The sequence below is a fragment of the Chrysochloris asiatica genome, unplaced genomic scaffold (genome assembly GCF_000296735.1).
Source record: "Chrysochloris asiatica unplaced genomic scaffold, ChrAsi1.0 scaffold00037, whole genome shotgun sequence".
Classification (NCBI taxonomy): domain Eukaryota; kingdom Metazoa; phylum Chordata; class Mammalia; order Afrosoricida; family Chrysochloridae; genus Chrysochloris; species Chrysochloris asiatica.
The window spans coordinates 20,374,593-20,390,704 of record NW_006408555.1 but is presented as its reverse complement, the minus strand read 5'-3'; positions in this window follow the sequence as shown (position 1 = coordinate 20,390,704).

Genomic DNA, 16,112 nt, shown 5'->3' with positions numbered 1-16,112 from the left:
TCAGAGGCATCATGAATGTCTCCCAGATTTTGTAATGCATTTGAATTGGCTTTTTCTTTGCTATAGAGTCACTGGGTGTTCAGGTTCTAACTGAAATGTTGGAGGTTTGCGTTCACTCAGAGGTACTTTGGAAGAAAGTTCTGGCAATGGATTTTTGAAATACCGTCAATGACAACTGTATGGAGCACAATTTTCTTCCTACACACTTGGGCAACAGGGCAACTTGCTTCTTTGCTATAAGCATCTCAGCTGGGTAGATCTCCTTTGTGCTAGTTAAAGCTCTAAATTGTATCACAGGTGGTTGGCAGCTTTTGTTATTTCTGTTTGAAAGAAGCATACTTACTTTGAGAATTAAATGTAGTTATATATGTATGAAGGAGCTCTGGTAGCATAGTGGTTATGAATCGGGCTGCGAGCTGCAAGGTCAGCAGTTCGAGACTACCAGCTGTTCTGCAGGAGAAAGATGAGGCTTTCTGCTCCTGTAAAGATTTACAGCCTCGGAAACCCTGTACAGGGTCGCTATGAGTCGGAACCGACTCCATGGCACATAACCACAACAACATATATGTATGGGTAGTGCTGGTGGAGCTGTAGGATAAGCATTGGACTTCTAACTACAATGTAGTAGTATTGTTGTTAAGTGCCATTGAGCCAGTCCCAACTCATGGCAGCCCCGTATAGGGTTTCCAAGGAGTGGCTGGTTTGAACTGCTGACCTTGTGGTTCAAATTGACCTTGCCGTCCAGTGCTCCACCCATAGTGCCCACCAGGTAGGTAGTTCAAACCCACCAGCCACAGTGTGGGAGAAGGGTGAGGCTTTCTGTTCTTAGAAACCTTATATAGGGTCACTTTGAGTTGGAACCAACTCTTCAACGCATAACAACAACAACACATATGTATACATACAAACACACACACACATGCGAGAGTTTCAGAAAGTTATGAAAAAATGGATTGAAGGATAACGGAATTACCCCATGAGTTTTCTGAAGCCCCCTCATATATGTATATGTTAAGCCTTTGTTCTTATTTTTGGGAAGCCATAGTGTAGATCCAAGTGTGAGCATTCTCTCATGAAAGACCACGATTGGGAAGCAAAGGCTCAGTGATGAGGTAATTGAACTGCATTTCCAGCTTACCTCCGACTTGCCCAACTCATTTGCCCTTGATTTGTTACCTTGTTTGCATTTTATATTTAAACCATGTTCTTGCCACGTTTATTGGATCTGATCACTTGATAGCACTGTGTAAGTGATTCATCATGATCATTTTCTGTTCTAAATGTGAAGCTTCTGAAGTTATAGATCATTGCAATTCTACATTATCCTTTAAGTTTTTGAGTGGGTTATTTCTCCCGAAAATTTCCCAAGTCACTTAAAACTTGGAAAAACTAAAATGTCATTGTCCCTTTATTTTCAGAGGATAGGGGCTGTGCTTTGTCTTCTGGGAATTCTGCCCATCCTGCAAGGTCTTTCCCGTTAGAAACTGAGGGTCTGTGGATTGAAGGCAGGGCCCTTCATTCCTGTCCTCTACAGATGTGACAGATGTGACACCTGCTGCTATGTCCTGAAACAGCTTTGTGGGCTTTTTGTTCTTGAATATTCCATTTCCCTTTAATGCAGTTAAATTGCAACAGAAAGTTGCTAGTCTTCCATTATAAGAAACGATTTCCCTTTTCCCTTTTGGACTCTCTCAATAATTGCAATTCTTTATTTTAGCAGATTGTGCAAGCATGAGGTCTTGTATTGGTACCAACACTTGGTGTTTTTATTAGTTCCCGCTCTGCTTTCAACAAGAATGCCCTTAATTCTCTTTGAGGGAGATGGAAGGTGTGCCTCACTTCAGGCCTTGTGGTTTCAACATAATATTGGACAGCGCTGGGTGTCCTGTTGGTGCTCAGCAAATAAGCTCTAATGCTGATGAGAATGAGCAGGCAAGGGGAGAGTCATCCGTCAGCTCTCTGTGTCATAACAGTCCTGAAGCAGCATGACTGTGCCGCAGCAGGCAAACCCGTGTGATCGGCGTGGACGTCTGCAGAGTAGACTGGGCACAGGCTGGATTCGTTAAATCTTGCTGAGAGTAAACTATCACAGCCCACCTCTGATTACTGCATCTGATTACTGCTGGCCAAAAGAACATAGCTTCTCTGTTTCGCGGACCTGTCGCCGAACTCCAGCTTGGATTGTCCATTCTTTATAGAGTAGTGTCCCCTCCACTCTGTAACATAGCTAAAGGGGTCCCTGTTCTCGTGTCACTTTTGGTAGGTAAGCTTTGCAGATTCTGAAAGCAACTTTGCTTCAAGAAGCGTCTCTCTGTTCGTAGAGCAAAGTTGAAATGCAAAAATATTTGCTTTAGTGGAGACATAGAGATTTGTTTCTGTGAACATTGAACCAACAACCAACCTGCAAAAGTGGGTGCAGCCCTTTCACTAAACATTTCTGTATTCAGATACTGCCTCCTGTACAATTGAACTTGTAGAGCACAGAGCTGGACTTCTTTTCCTGGTTTTGTGAATTTCTTCACTGTTTCCTGCTCCCCTGATTGTTGTTGTGGTTTTTAAGTGCCTTGGAATGGTTCTGCCTCACAGTAACCCTGTGTAGAGTTTCTGAGGAACAGCTGGTGGGCTTGAACTGCTGACCCTGTGCTTTGCAGTCCAGTGCTGATCCTGATCCTACAGGGCCACACCAGGAGTGCTGATTGTTGGAGCTGTTTTTAAGTGCCATTGAGTCAGTTCCGACCCATAACGATCCTGTATAGGGTTTCCTAGGAGTGGCTGGTAAACTTGAATCGCTGACCTTGCGGATCAAACTGACTTTGCAGTCCAGTGCATTAACCCAAAGTGCCACATGTTGTTGTTGTTATGTGCCCTCGAGTCAGTTCCAACCCATAGCGACCCTGTACAGGGTTTCTGAGGCTGTAAATCTTTACGGGAGCAGAAAGCCTCATCTTTCTCCCGCAGAACAGCTGGTAGTTTTGAACTGCTGACCCTGAGGTTCACAGCCTGATTCGTAAACACTATGCTACCAGAGCTCCTTCCCATACAACTGTTGTTGTTGTTGTTAAATGCCATCAAGTCAGTTCCGACCCATAGCGACCCTGCGCCACATAGAAACTATAAATTGCTGAAATCAGATAAGGCAGCCGATTTTATTCTGTTGCTAAACACTGTAGGTTTTGCATTATCACCACTTAAAAGTCCTCTGCTTGTCACTCACAGATAGCAATTTTGAGTTGATTGGGAACTGCTACAAACTCTGTTTTGAAATAGGGAAAGGACCACATTCTATCCTCTCACTCAGCGTTGCCACAGAAATTGTTTTTGAGATGTCCATAGTTAGTTTTCAGTCTCAGATGCCATGAATCCAAAGGCCTTATCTTCTTCTGCCAGAGGAGTTCTGGTGTAGCGCTGTAGGATCAGTGCAGGACCACAAAGTTCTCACTCACCAGCAGCTCCTCAGAAACCTTCTGCTGGTCACTGTGAGTCAGAACCGACTGGACAGCGCTTACCACCAACATTCTCCACGAGCTTTAAGAAAGAAACGGATTACAGTTTCTTGCATGGCCGCCTTGCTTTAAAGCCTGAGATTCTTTAAAAGTACCTTTCAGATTTGACCCTTGGTGGGAAATTCCATCTGGGCCGTTCTTCTGTGTACCGTCAGGAATAATGCTGATGGGGCAGGGGGCTGGGAGCAGAGATTCTAACAGTTGGAAGAAATAACTACTTAAAGCAAATGCTAATGATTTAAAATGTTATTTCTTCTGTTCTTTTAGAAAAAAAAATAAAATTAAAGTAATAAAGGCTCACACAGCCTGTACCTCATCTCCAGTCACCCCACTGAAATTCCCAGGGGGGGTCTCGGCTCCCCTTGCCTCCTTTTAAAAATGGTAGACCTGGAACCACTTACAGGAGAGGTTTAATAAGAGGCAAATGTGTTTTATATTTTGTATCTTGTTAAGTGAAAAAAGATGGATTCTCACAAGTAGTCTCTTGGTGCAGATTTGAGTGGTCTGTGCGTGCAAACATGGGATGCTTCGTCAGCTAGCTTCTCCGTCTGGTCCCCCATGGCTACTTAAAGCCCTCCCCCGTGGCACTCCCCACCCACCCAGAGCCAGCAGAGATGAAATTGCTTCATTTGTAGAATGGACCTGCAGATCCAGGAAACTTGTTTCTATCTGATTTGCTGATAATTTACTCATTTGATTTTTTTGGGGTGGTGGTGGTGGTGGTAGGGAGAGTTGGGGGGAAGCCTGTCTCAGCTCACATAGCCCTTCCTCAAGAAGAGAGAGATTGCTGTGCTGGTCGGGGGGGAAATCATGACTGAAAGCAATTGAAGGAAATTAATAAAGACTTACACAAAGGTTGGACATTTATTAGCGGAAAAGCAGGGGCAACTTTGCACCTGTGACGACGGAGCAACAACAGCAAAATCTCCACTTAAAGTAGCTCATTGGAAAGAAGGAAAGGGAGGATGATTAAAAAATATATTTGATCTTAGATACATAATTTTACAATAAGACACATTCCCTTTCTGGTAATTTTCTTTTTATGATTTTTGGGTGCCAGATAGCGCCATTGCTGCTGTCTGCTCTCACTATTCAGCGCTGAGGAAGCCCATTATATCTGTCTTTGATCCAGAGATCTGGATTCCTAGAGCTGATGGCCACAATTAAAGACAGTTCTGTTGAAATCCTGACCTCTGCCTGCTCTCAACTGCATGTAAACTTTTCAATATGGATGTAATTTGGTATTAAATTACCCATGCTTTATTGCTTTTTGGTACAGCTCTGTCTGTTGCCTTTTAAAGATAAAGGTAACATAAAAGAAAAATTGTGGTGTGTCTGCATAATTATGCAATTATAAACTTGTTTTTCTACATTCAGAAAACCCTTTGTGTGTGTGTGTGTGTGTGTGTGTGCATCTATTGAAAAGTAATAGGCGGGTTGAGTTGGAGAAGAAGGCTTTGTATTTTTTTTTTGCTCCTGATCTGTTCAACTTGGACATAGGCTGTACAGCATAGGTCAGTGTATTTAACTATTCTAATCTTGGCTTTCAGAGGGTATTCTTGATTTAGAAGTAAGCTAGGTTTGTAAAAGATGTTTCTATGCTTGTTCTTTACAATTGGCCAAACCAGAATAGGTTTTATGTCAGAGCTATGAGGCAAAACTTACCTGTTTTCTCCAAAGATTGGCCCCAACATGGCGACATAATGCCTCAAATGTTTTGAATGAACTCTTGGATTATATAAAGTTCACTATTCATGGAGTCCTGGTGTGGCGCTGTGGGCTAATGCGTCAGACTGCAAAGTCGTTTGAACTGCAGAGTCAGTGGTTCAAGCTCACCAGCTGCTCCTTGGAAATCCTATACAGGGTCTCTATGGGTTGGAATTGACTCAACGGCACTTAACAACAATAACAACATCCTTGAAGTTCAAAATGATTGCAGTGATTGTCACTTCTAACATTCTTGTTTGTGGTGAGTCCGGCATCGGGAAGGGGGGTTGGGGGAACCAAGAGCGAGCTGGAGAGACGGAAGCTGATTTGCTTTTTACTCCCAGAGCTACCTGCCCCTCCCAGTTCTCCCAGCCACCGCTCTGTTATTTCAGCCATGAAGAGTGTAAGCTATCATTAGAATTTGATATAGATTTCTAGAATTGCATTTTCTGAATAGACAGAGTATCTGTTTGGAAGGATAGTTGAAATCACAATCCTGTCGTAAAACTTGGAGGAAGCAACACTCTCAAGCCTCTGGAAACGTGCAGTAATTCTGTGTGTAAATGGAATTTTTTGAGCTTGCTTCCTCCTCTTGTTAAATGTTCCATGGCAAGATTTTCCAGTAGAACCGCCTAGAGAGCCAATGAGATAAAAAGGTGGTATCAAAACAAACACACACTGGAAGCCAAACAGGCTGCTCTGGATACCTTGAAAGATAATAAAGCAAAGGTTTCAAGTTGGGGAGAAGGCGTCTGCAGAGTGGCGGCCCGTCAATCTCTCTCCCTCCTTACCGGAACCGCCAATGAGTTATGTGTCTGGTCTGCGGCTCCCCAAGCCCAGTCCTCTGAAGACTTGCGACCTGACCCATGTTGTAATTCATCTGGTTGCCCTATATAAAAATTGCATCCTGTGGAAAACATATGCTACCTGCACTTTTATTGGTTCTGATGCAAAGAGGTAATTCCAGAGTATCTAGGAAATGTTGAAAATAGATTGCATGCTGGATATCAAACCTCCCCCCTCCCCCTCACTCCCCCCAGATAGCTTGCTTTAGGGACTGAGACAAAATTGACAGCTCAGCTTCAGCTAACCTTTGCCAAGCCGCTGTTTGAGTAAGGTGCATCCTTTTTCTTTCTTTTCTTTCTCAGTGAGATGCTCGTGCATTAGATCCAGTGGGGGTGAAGGATAGGACTCTGGGGCTAGATCTGAACTGTGCAGGATGGTAGCCACTAACCTCATGTAGCTATTGAAATTGAAACGGACTTAAATGAAAAACTCAATTTCTTACTTGCACTAGCTACATTTCAGGTAGTCAATAGCTACCCGGGTGAGTGACTAACATCTTGGCCAGCATAGATAGAGAACAGTTCTTTGATTGCAGAAAGCTCACCTGAACAACACTGGGCTGATTAGACCTGGAACCTCACCTGCACTATTACCTTGTGATCCTGGCTATGACACTGGCTTTCTTTACCACAGTTTATTCATTTGTAATAGGAGAATGATCAGAATAGTGCCTACTTCCTTCATTGTTGTTAAGTGCCATCAAGTCTGTTCCTACTCATAGTGACCCTGTATAGAGTGGGGAACGTCCAGCCCATGGGCTATATTGTTGTTGTTGTCAGGTGACATCGAGTCAGAACCAACTCATAGCTATCCCATGCACAGCAGAACGAAACAATGTCCAATCCTGGGCCAACCTCACTACCGCTGCCACACTTGACGCCATCAATGATGCCACCTGGCCGATCTATCTCATTGGGGGTCTTCCTCTTTTTCTCTGATCCTCCATATTACCCAGCATGACATCCTTCTCCAGCTACTGTTCCCTCCTGACAATATGTCCAAAGTATGAGAGACGAAGTTTAGCCATCTTGGCCTCCAAGGAGCACTCTGGCTGCACTTCTTCCAAAACAGATCTATTGGTTCTTTTGGCAGCCCATGGCACTTTTAGTATTCTCCTCCAACACCACAACTCAAAGACATCAATTCTTCTATGATCTTCCTTATTCACTGTCCAGCTTTCGCATCCATATGAAAATACCATGGCTTGGGTGAGAAGCACCTTAGCCCTCAAGGTGACATCTTTGCTCTTCAACACTTAAAAAAGTTCCTGTGCAGCAGATTTGCCTAATGCAATACGTCGTCTGATCTCTTGACTGCTGCTTCCGTGAATGTTGATAGTTGATTCAAGAAGAATGAAGTCCTTGACAACTTCAATCTTTTCTCCATTATATAAGGCTCATGAAATCATTTGGTCTGGCCCTGCCAAGGCAACCAGAGGTGGGACTCAAAATCCAACAAATCTACAAGCTTTTTCATAACAGCATAAATTCATATTGAGTGAATCACGGTAACGTAAAATTTGAGGGACAAGCAAGGAACCACAGGGAGGAAGTGGGATAACTCTTGTTGCTTAGAGGAGATTGCAATCATTGTAATGAAACAAAGTGTATGATTTATTGAATGTAAAACTGATCACCTTCTCTGTAAACCTTCACTTAATTCACAATGAAAAGTTCAAAAAGAATCTATTTTTACTAAAGTCAAACATCTCTAATTTTCTAAACATATTTACTGACCCATTTAACAATCATCTTTTAGATCTCACTTATTACCTGTTCAAAATGTAACTTGTAAATGATTGGCTATAGTATTTAAATCTAGCTTAATTGGAGAAACTCTCAGTAAAGGAGTAAATAAAAATCTCTTCTTATATAAAAAAAATACACGAAAGGGAAATTTCAGTTTTTTAGTCACATGAGATACATTTCAAGTGATCAACAGTCAGATGTGGCTGTTGCTGTTGTTGTTAGGTGTTGGTGAGCTGATTCTGACTCATATTGTCCCTGTGTACAACCAAATGAAAAACTGTCCCATCCTGCACCATCCTCACTAGCATCGCCATGTTTGAGCCCAGCTGTGCAGCTACAGTCCATTTCATCAAGGGTCTTCCTCTTTATCACTAACTTTACCACACATGAGTTCCTTCTCCAGTGACTCCTGACAATATGTCCAAAGTATGAGAGATGAGGTCTTACTATCTTTGCTTATAAGGAGTATTCTGACTCAGAAATGATTTGTTTATTCTTCCTGCCGTCCACAGCACATTCAATATTCTTCACATTCTTCTTTGGTCATCCTGATCCATTTTCCTGCTTTTATATGTATATAAGATGTCTCAAAAAATCATGACTTGGGTCAGGCATATCTTTGTCTTCAAGGTGAGTTCTTTGCTTTTTAACATTTTAAAGAGGATTTTTGCCGCACATTTGCCCGATGCAAATCATTTGATTTCCTGACTGCTGCTTCCCGGGCATTGATTGTGGCTCCAACTAAAATGAAAATCTTGACAACTTCAATTTTTTCTCCATTTATCATGATGTACATTATTGGTCTGGTTGTGAGTATTTTTGTTTTCTTTATGTTGAGATCCATTCTGAAGGTTATAATCTCTGGTCTTCATCAGTAAGTGCTTTCAAGTTCTCTTCACAGTCAACAAGAAAGGTTGTGTCATCTGCATATTACAGGTTGTTAATGAGTCTTCCTCCAGTTCTGATTCTCCGTTCTTCTTCGTATAGTCCAGCTTCTCAGATTAGTTGCTCAGCATACAGATTAAATAAGTATGATGAAAGAACACAGCCCTGATGCACACCTTTTCTGATTTTCAATGATGCCGTATCCTCTTGTTTTGTTTGAATGACTGACTACCTTTTGGTCTATGTACAGGTTCCACATTCTCATTCTTCACAGTGTTATCTATAATTGATTATGATCTGCACAGCTGAATACTTTTGAGAAGTCAATAACACACAGATAAACATCTTTTTCATATTCTCTGATTTCAGCCAAGATCCATCTGCCATTAACGATGTTAATTACCTCTTCATGTAAATATAGACTATTTCAATCACGGTAGTACCCACTGATACTGATATTCTAGATGCTTTGCTGCGGTTGGTGTTGTTGTCAAGCACCTGGGAGTTGGTTCCTATTCACTGTGACCCTATACACAACAGAACTAAACCCTGTCCGGTCCTGTACCATCTTCACAATTACTGTTATGTTTGAGCCCATTGCTGTTGTCACTGTCAGTCCATTTCACTGGGGGTGTTGAGGGATCTTCCTATTTTTTGTTGACCTTCCACTTTTCCAAGCATGATGTACTTCTCCAGAGATTGGTCCCTCCTGATATTATGTCCAAAGCAAAGTCTCACCATCCTTGCTTCTAAGAAGCATTCTGGTTATACTTCTAACACAGATTTGTTTTCTTTTCTGGCAGTCCATGTGCTTTCAGTATTCTTCACCAAAACCATAGTTCAAATGCATTGATTTTTCTATAGTCTTCTTTATTCATTGTCCAACTTTCAGATGCATCTAAGGTGATTGAAAACACCATACTTTAGGTCAGGTACACCTTAGTCCTCAAACTAACCTCTCTGCTGCTTAGCATTTTAAGAGTTCTTGTGCAGCAGATTAACCTAATGTTATTTGATTTCTTGGACTGCTCCTTCCATGAGAATTGATTGTGGATCCAAGCAAAATGAAGTCTTTGACAACTTCAATCTTTTCTCCATGTTTTAGATACTTTACTAGATGCTATATTGGTGTGGCCAGGAAAAAGAAGAGGCTCTCTGCTCCCATGAAGATTTACTAAGCCTCAGAAAACCTATTCAGGGTTGCTATGAGTTGGAATAGACTCCACGATGCTTAACATCAACAGCATACTGCTGTGGGACTGTAGGCTAAGCTACTAACAGAAGGTTGATAGTTCAAACCTACCAGCTGCTCCTCAGAAACCCTATGCAGGGTTGCTATGAGTTGGTAAAAATTTTATGGCACTTAACAAAAACTTTTGTGTATTATCTCATTTACTTCCCATCTAAGGAAGTAGGTAAGGAGCTCTGGTAGCGTAATGGTTACAAATTGGTCTGCGAACCACAAGGTCAGCAGTTCAAAACTACCAGCTCTTCCATGGGAGAAAAATGAGGCGTTCTGCTCCCGTAGAGATTTACAGCCTCAGAAATCCTGTACAGGGTCACTATCAGTTGGAACCGACTCCAAGGCAACAGCCATAGCCACCACCACCACCACAAGGAAGTAGGTGGTAATTAAACGTGGTGCTCTAGGATCAGTACTGCACTTTGGACCACAGGTTGGCAGTTCAAACCCACCAACTGCTCCTTGGAAAACCTGTACAGCAGGGGTGGGGAACCCTTTTTCTGCCAAGGGCCATTTGGATATTTAACATCATTTGCAGGCCATCTGAAATTATCAACTTAAAAGTTAGCCTGCCATATTTGTCCCAACATTTAATTAACTCACCCTTAATGTGATGGCCGGAACTGCTACTCTTTGGTGAAGAGTGTGATGTTAACTGGTATTGATGATGTTGCTACTCACAACTGCTTTTCCAAGTTGGTGTCGGTCAGTCAGAGCACAGCCAATGTTCTGCGATGGTAAGTTTTGAAAAGAACTGCTCACAGCAGTAAGTTGTTCTGAACGTAGATGCTTATTTTAATGCATGTGTCCTCAAAGTGAGAAAATCATCACTGCTTATGTAATGTTTATAGAACTCAAGCAGTGGGAGTTAGTGTACCTAGCTTTCAGCTCATCATCATTTCACAGCTGAATCATTTTGTGTTTTATGTCATCAGGCACATCAGTTGGCTCCACATTGAATGGTGTAGCAAAGATGTTCAGTTACATTTGTTGACTTTTCATATCCTTGAATCTTTCATTAAATGTCTCAATTAGTTTTAGTTTTGCACACTCACTACTATATTCAAGTGTCATAAAAGACTTAAAAAAATTTTTTTATTGTGAATCGAGTGATCATTTACATGGGAGAACATCAGTTTTACATGCATACTATTGTGTTTCATTCATTGCAATGATTATAATCTCCCCCCCCCACACACACACATCACGATTCAACAGTATTTACTTCTATTGCCCTCTGTTTTTTAGTTTCTGTTTTCATTTTTGTTTTTTTATGTACACACAAACACTCAGGAATATATAATAATTTAAACAACCAAAGGGCACATTCTGCAAACCTGCTTCCTGAACACCAACATATAGCCTTTCTCTCTCCATAAGTTTAGAGTCCTAAGCTGCTCCCTCTCTCCATGTCCTCATCTCTGCCTCCATCTCTGGTGTCACTGCTTCGCTGGATAGGGTCCTGCACTCTGCTCATGTTTTTCTCCCTTGATGGTCCTAGGGTCCTCTGTTCCTGGACTGTAAGATTAACTACTCCTCTCTTTCTCTTGCATAATTTTCATAGAAGTCTTCTGTCCTTCCGGAGTGGGGAAATGCAGCATGGTATTCCTTTTGAGTTGAAGTTTCCACTACCTTAATTTAGCTTCTGATGATTTTGCATTTGAAAGCTGGGAGCTGAGAAGATGGTGGGGGCCCTGCAGCTTGATGTTCATCTCTGAAAGGTACTTGGTGATGTCCACCAGGAACACTAGATCACATGGCCACTTGCATTCCATTCCACTCTCCATCCCATCCCTTCTCGAATTGGTCCTTAGGTAAGTGTTGCCTTTTTGATCTTCAATGGTTGACCATTCCATGGTGAGCTTACCTTATTAGGGTTGTCACTTCTTTATACCTCTTTACTGTTCGGCTGAAAGTTGGGCCATAAGGGTAAATTCTATTCCAGACCTGAAGGGTTGGCAAGTGAATTTTATTTAGTTTTTATTTACTAAAGTTTTTATTCAAATATCTCCATGGGGGTAGTGGCTACCATACTGAACAGTGCAGGACTCAATCAGAGTGCATATTCAGTAACCATTAGCTTTTATTTTTATTTATTAGCTTGTGTTGTTTTATTATGGTGTTTCCTCCATGTTCTAAAAGTTGAACAATGATATATCACAGACACGCTTGGGGTGTAAATGAGAGAATGTCCATGAAGGCACTTAATGAATGTGTTATTATTTAATACATTTTTCTACTATGCATTAAATTTATGTACAGATTAAGGCTATGTAAACAGAAGTGTTATGAATAGAAATCACAAGGTGTATTGAGATAATATAGGGGCATATAATACATTTATCTTCTATTAAAATGTTCCAGTAAGTTTGTAGTCTAAGAAAGGTGAAAAATATGAGTTAGTTCAGGAGATTAGTAAGAGGGTCATTACACCCCACTCCTCATTTATCAACATGATTCCAAAGATCAGGTTGTTATGTGAAAATCAGTGTTATACAAAAATGCAGGATGATCACATCACATCACGAAATGAGAATAGTTACATCATTACATAACTGACAAATTATGTAGCAGCCAAACCACTTAGTATTGTGGCTCAGCCAAGTTGATAAGTAGTTTTAACCAGCACAGCCAGCAATGCTCTCTTATCCCTCTAACTTTGATATTTGTTGCTGCCAGATGTATGTCATTAATTAACAAAATCATTGGTTAGTAATTTTGTTACTGTTGTCTTAAATGTAAATGTCAGATATTGAGACAGTTGATAACTGAGGAGTAGATATATTTTTCTTTTTGTTCACCTTAATTTCAAGCGTTACCCTTAATGTATAGGCTAAAATCTCTTATTTTTAAAAAAGGCCATTCCGTCCGCTGAGTTATTTTCTAGTGTGTATAATTTAATATGACAACATTTTTCCTTATTATTGCTTATAGCAACTGGTTTAGGGGAAACCAGAACTCTCTTTATAAATGAAGCTGCTTGAAACGGTACAATTGAAGAGTCTCTCTGATGCCAAAGTAAAGGACTGTAGTCAAATCTACAAAACAGGCAGACCTGCTTTGGGTTTCTTTCCTTGAATAATTGATTTGGAGCAATGTTATCAAGGATTGACTTGTGTCCCGTCCCCTCGCCCCCTAAATATGTGTCAACTTGTCTGGGCCACAGTTTTCAAGGGTTTGGCAGCTATGTAATGGTGTAACCACCCCCCATGATGTTATCTGATGTGATGGGCCAATCAGTTGTAAGGGATACAACACCCTTACCTAGGTACAGCCCTGATCTGATGTAGAGGAAGAGGGACCTACCACCAGCAATAAAGAAGAGCCAGGAGTGGAGTGTATCCTAGGAACCAATGTCCCTGTGCTGAGAACCTCCTAGACCCAGGGGAAAATTGATGCCGAGACACATGAAGATCTCCAGGGAACTCTGGGACTACAGTTAAAAGGCAACAAGGATCATCCCCAAGAGCTAACAGAGAGAGGCAGTCCTTCCGTACAGCTGACATCCTGGATTCAGATGTTTAGCTTCCTAAACTGCAGTTCAGACTGATCAGTCACTCCTTGGAAACCCTATATAGGATCGCTATGAGTCAAAACCAACTCGATGCCACTTAGCAACAACAGTAACGAACTGTGAGAGAATACATTTCTGTTTATTAAAAACATCCACTTACAGCACTTCTGTTGTAGCATCATTAGACAATTAAGACAAGTGTTTACACATGACAGTGTGTCTGTTGTAGTATATCTTCCTGTGTTGTTGGTCTACCGTCTCAACTAAATCATAAGCTTATTGAAGGCAAATCCTAGGGTTTTCTTTTCACCTTCATCTAGCACAACACTGATAGGTATTCCATAAACACTTGATTTATTATTGATTTTTCCCAACTGCCTTGTTCTTTTTCTTTCTTTCTTTTTTTTTTTTTCATAATACCAGATTTTATTCTGCAGATGTGACATAGTGAGTCCATATATGGTCCCCTGTGGCAGTGAATGATGACTCTGCATTCATTAGCACTCACAGAACCTCCCAAAGGCTCTGACACTTATGGAGTCTGATCTCATAAAAATCACATCTTTCAGGAGCATCAGTATCATCTATACCCTTTCTTTAATGATTTTGACTTCTTTAACCTTTTAATCTTAGGAAAATATTCCATTTCACCTTGAAACATTTGGTAAAAATTACAGTGCCTATTTTTTGTTTGTTTGTTTGTTTTAATCATCAAACTATGAAAGAGAGACTGTAATTTGAGATAATGTGATAGATCCCATTTTGTAAACAGATCTGAGAATAATTTAGCTTTTTGTCTGAAAATGTTCTGTAGGGTACCTTGGTCCATATCTGTCTTAGCATTTTTTCCCCCCTTAAAATCAAAGCAAACCACAAACATTAACACCAATTGTAGAGAGACACACCCACACAAATAGAGTTGGAACTGAACGTAGAATTTTCAAGTTGAAAGAGACCTTAGAATTTTGATTTTCTGGTACTTCAGAGGTTAATGAACTGACCCACGATTACACAGAACTAAGACCAGGTTCTGTTCGAAGCAAAAGGGCCCACTTTACTTGCCAGTGTAGACCCAAGACATGATTTATTTAAATAAAACTGTCTTCTGAGCTCAGTGCTAGTTTAACCTCAATTGTTACAAGTGTGCAGCCTTGTGGGCCTTCTGTTGCATTTGTATTAATCTTTAACTCCTCATTGAGATGACTTTATTTAAATGTCATCACCCAGCTCTAAAATACTCTTTCAAAATAACCATGGTGGCCAGGGAATTCAAAGTACTGGGAGGAAAAAAGAAAGCCAACTTCTGTTTGATATGTAGACGTGCTTCAGTCCACTGGGACCCTGGTGGTGGTTCTGACTCAGGCTTTATAGCTGGGCTGGACATCCCAGCTGTGCAGAGCATTCAGAGGGGTACTGTCACCGCCACTGGCAGGGTTGTGCCTTGGAGGCATTTGGGTCACTGGTGGAGTAGGATCAGAGGAAAGGTATAAAAAGTGAGATGAAGCAAAGGGGCCTCTAAACTAAAGTCTTATGATGCAAGGTGGGGTGGGGGAGGTACCTGGCATTAAACAGAGAGAGGAGATCACAGTTAATAAGTTTGGGGTGCTGACGACTGAAACCAGATCACTGGTGCCTGTCAGCTGGAGAGGGGTGTTACCCCAGGTGGACGGTGACCTGGTCAGCTGTAATACACCGTGGGCTTTAGTATTCATTTCTCTCCACTACTGTTCGCTTTTTTCCCAGTCTTTTGTCAAAAGACAGTGAAGGGTTGGCCTTTTCTCCCCCATGCTGACACAGGTAAAGGCAGAGACTGATGGTGCCAGCCTTAATTCCCCACAGAAAAGGAGATCCAGATTTATGTGAATACCTTTAGTTCTGAAACAAGAAAAAAATGAAACCGGTTGCATTCATGTATTCATGAAGCAGTGTGTGTATTGGAGAATCTGTACAAATTCACAATTGTTTCCAGCCCTCTGATTTCTGCAGACACTCTCTGCTCAGGTTTTCCTCAATAACATAAAAGCAGTGTTAGCCCAATGGAATTTTCAGTTTTGAAACAAAGTGTTCACTATTCAAAATGTCCTCTTTTGTGGATGTGTATGTGTGTGTGCAACAAGTTGATTAGAAGATCAGTATGATTCCACTGGGAACAAAAGTTTCTTTTGGGTTTATAAGATTTTAATTTTTAATCAGTGAAACTAAAGGATATCTTCCAGCTAGGAGAATTGTGGTCACAGGTCAGCATTTTGACTTCTTGATAAAGATGCTGAACAGTGACAGTCAGCCAGTTTTTCTTCCTTGGTTTGCATTGCCTCTCTTGCTTTTTCATTGATAAGTATTCTATATTTCATAGTTGGAATGATATCTTTCATGGGGACTGGGAGAAAAACTGAGTGTATGACTGTGGTCCATGAGTCACCCAGGAGATCTATTTAAAAACAAGTAGATTGTGATTCAGCTAAGTCTGGAATTGGCTAAAAGAATCTGCAATTTTTTAAAAAATGTTTTATTGTGAATTATATGATAGTTTACATGGGAGAACTTTAGTTTTACATTCATTCCATCGTATATCATCTCACTGCCATGGTTCCAATCCCCTCCATGCATCATCAACCACCCAAAGGGTATATCCCAGAAACCTGCCCCCTACACTCCCCCACCCCCCC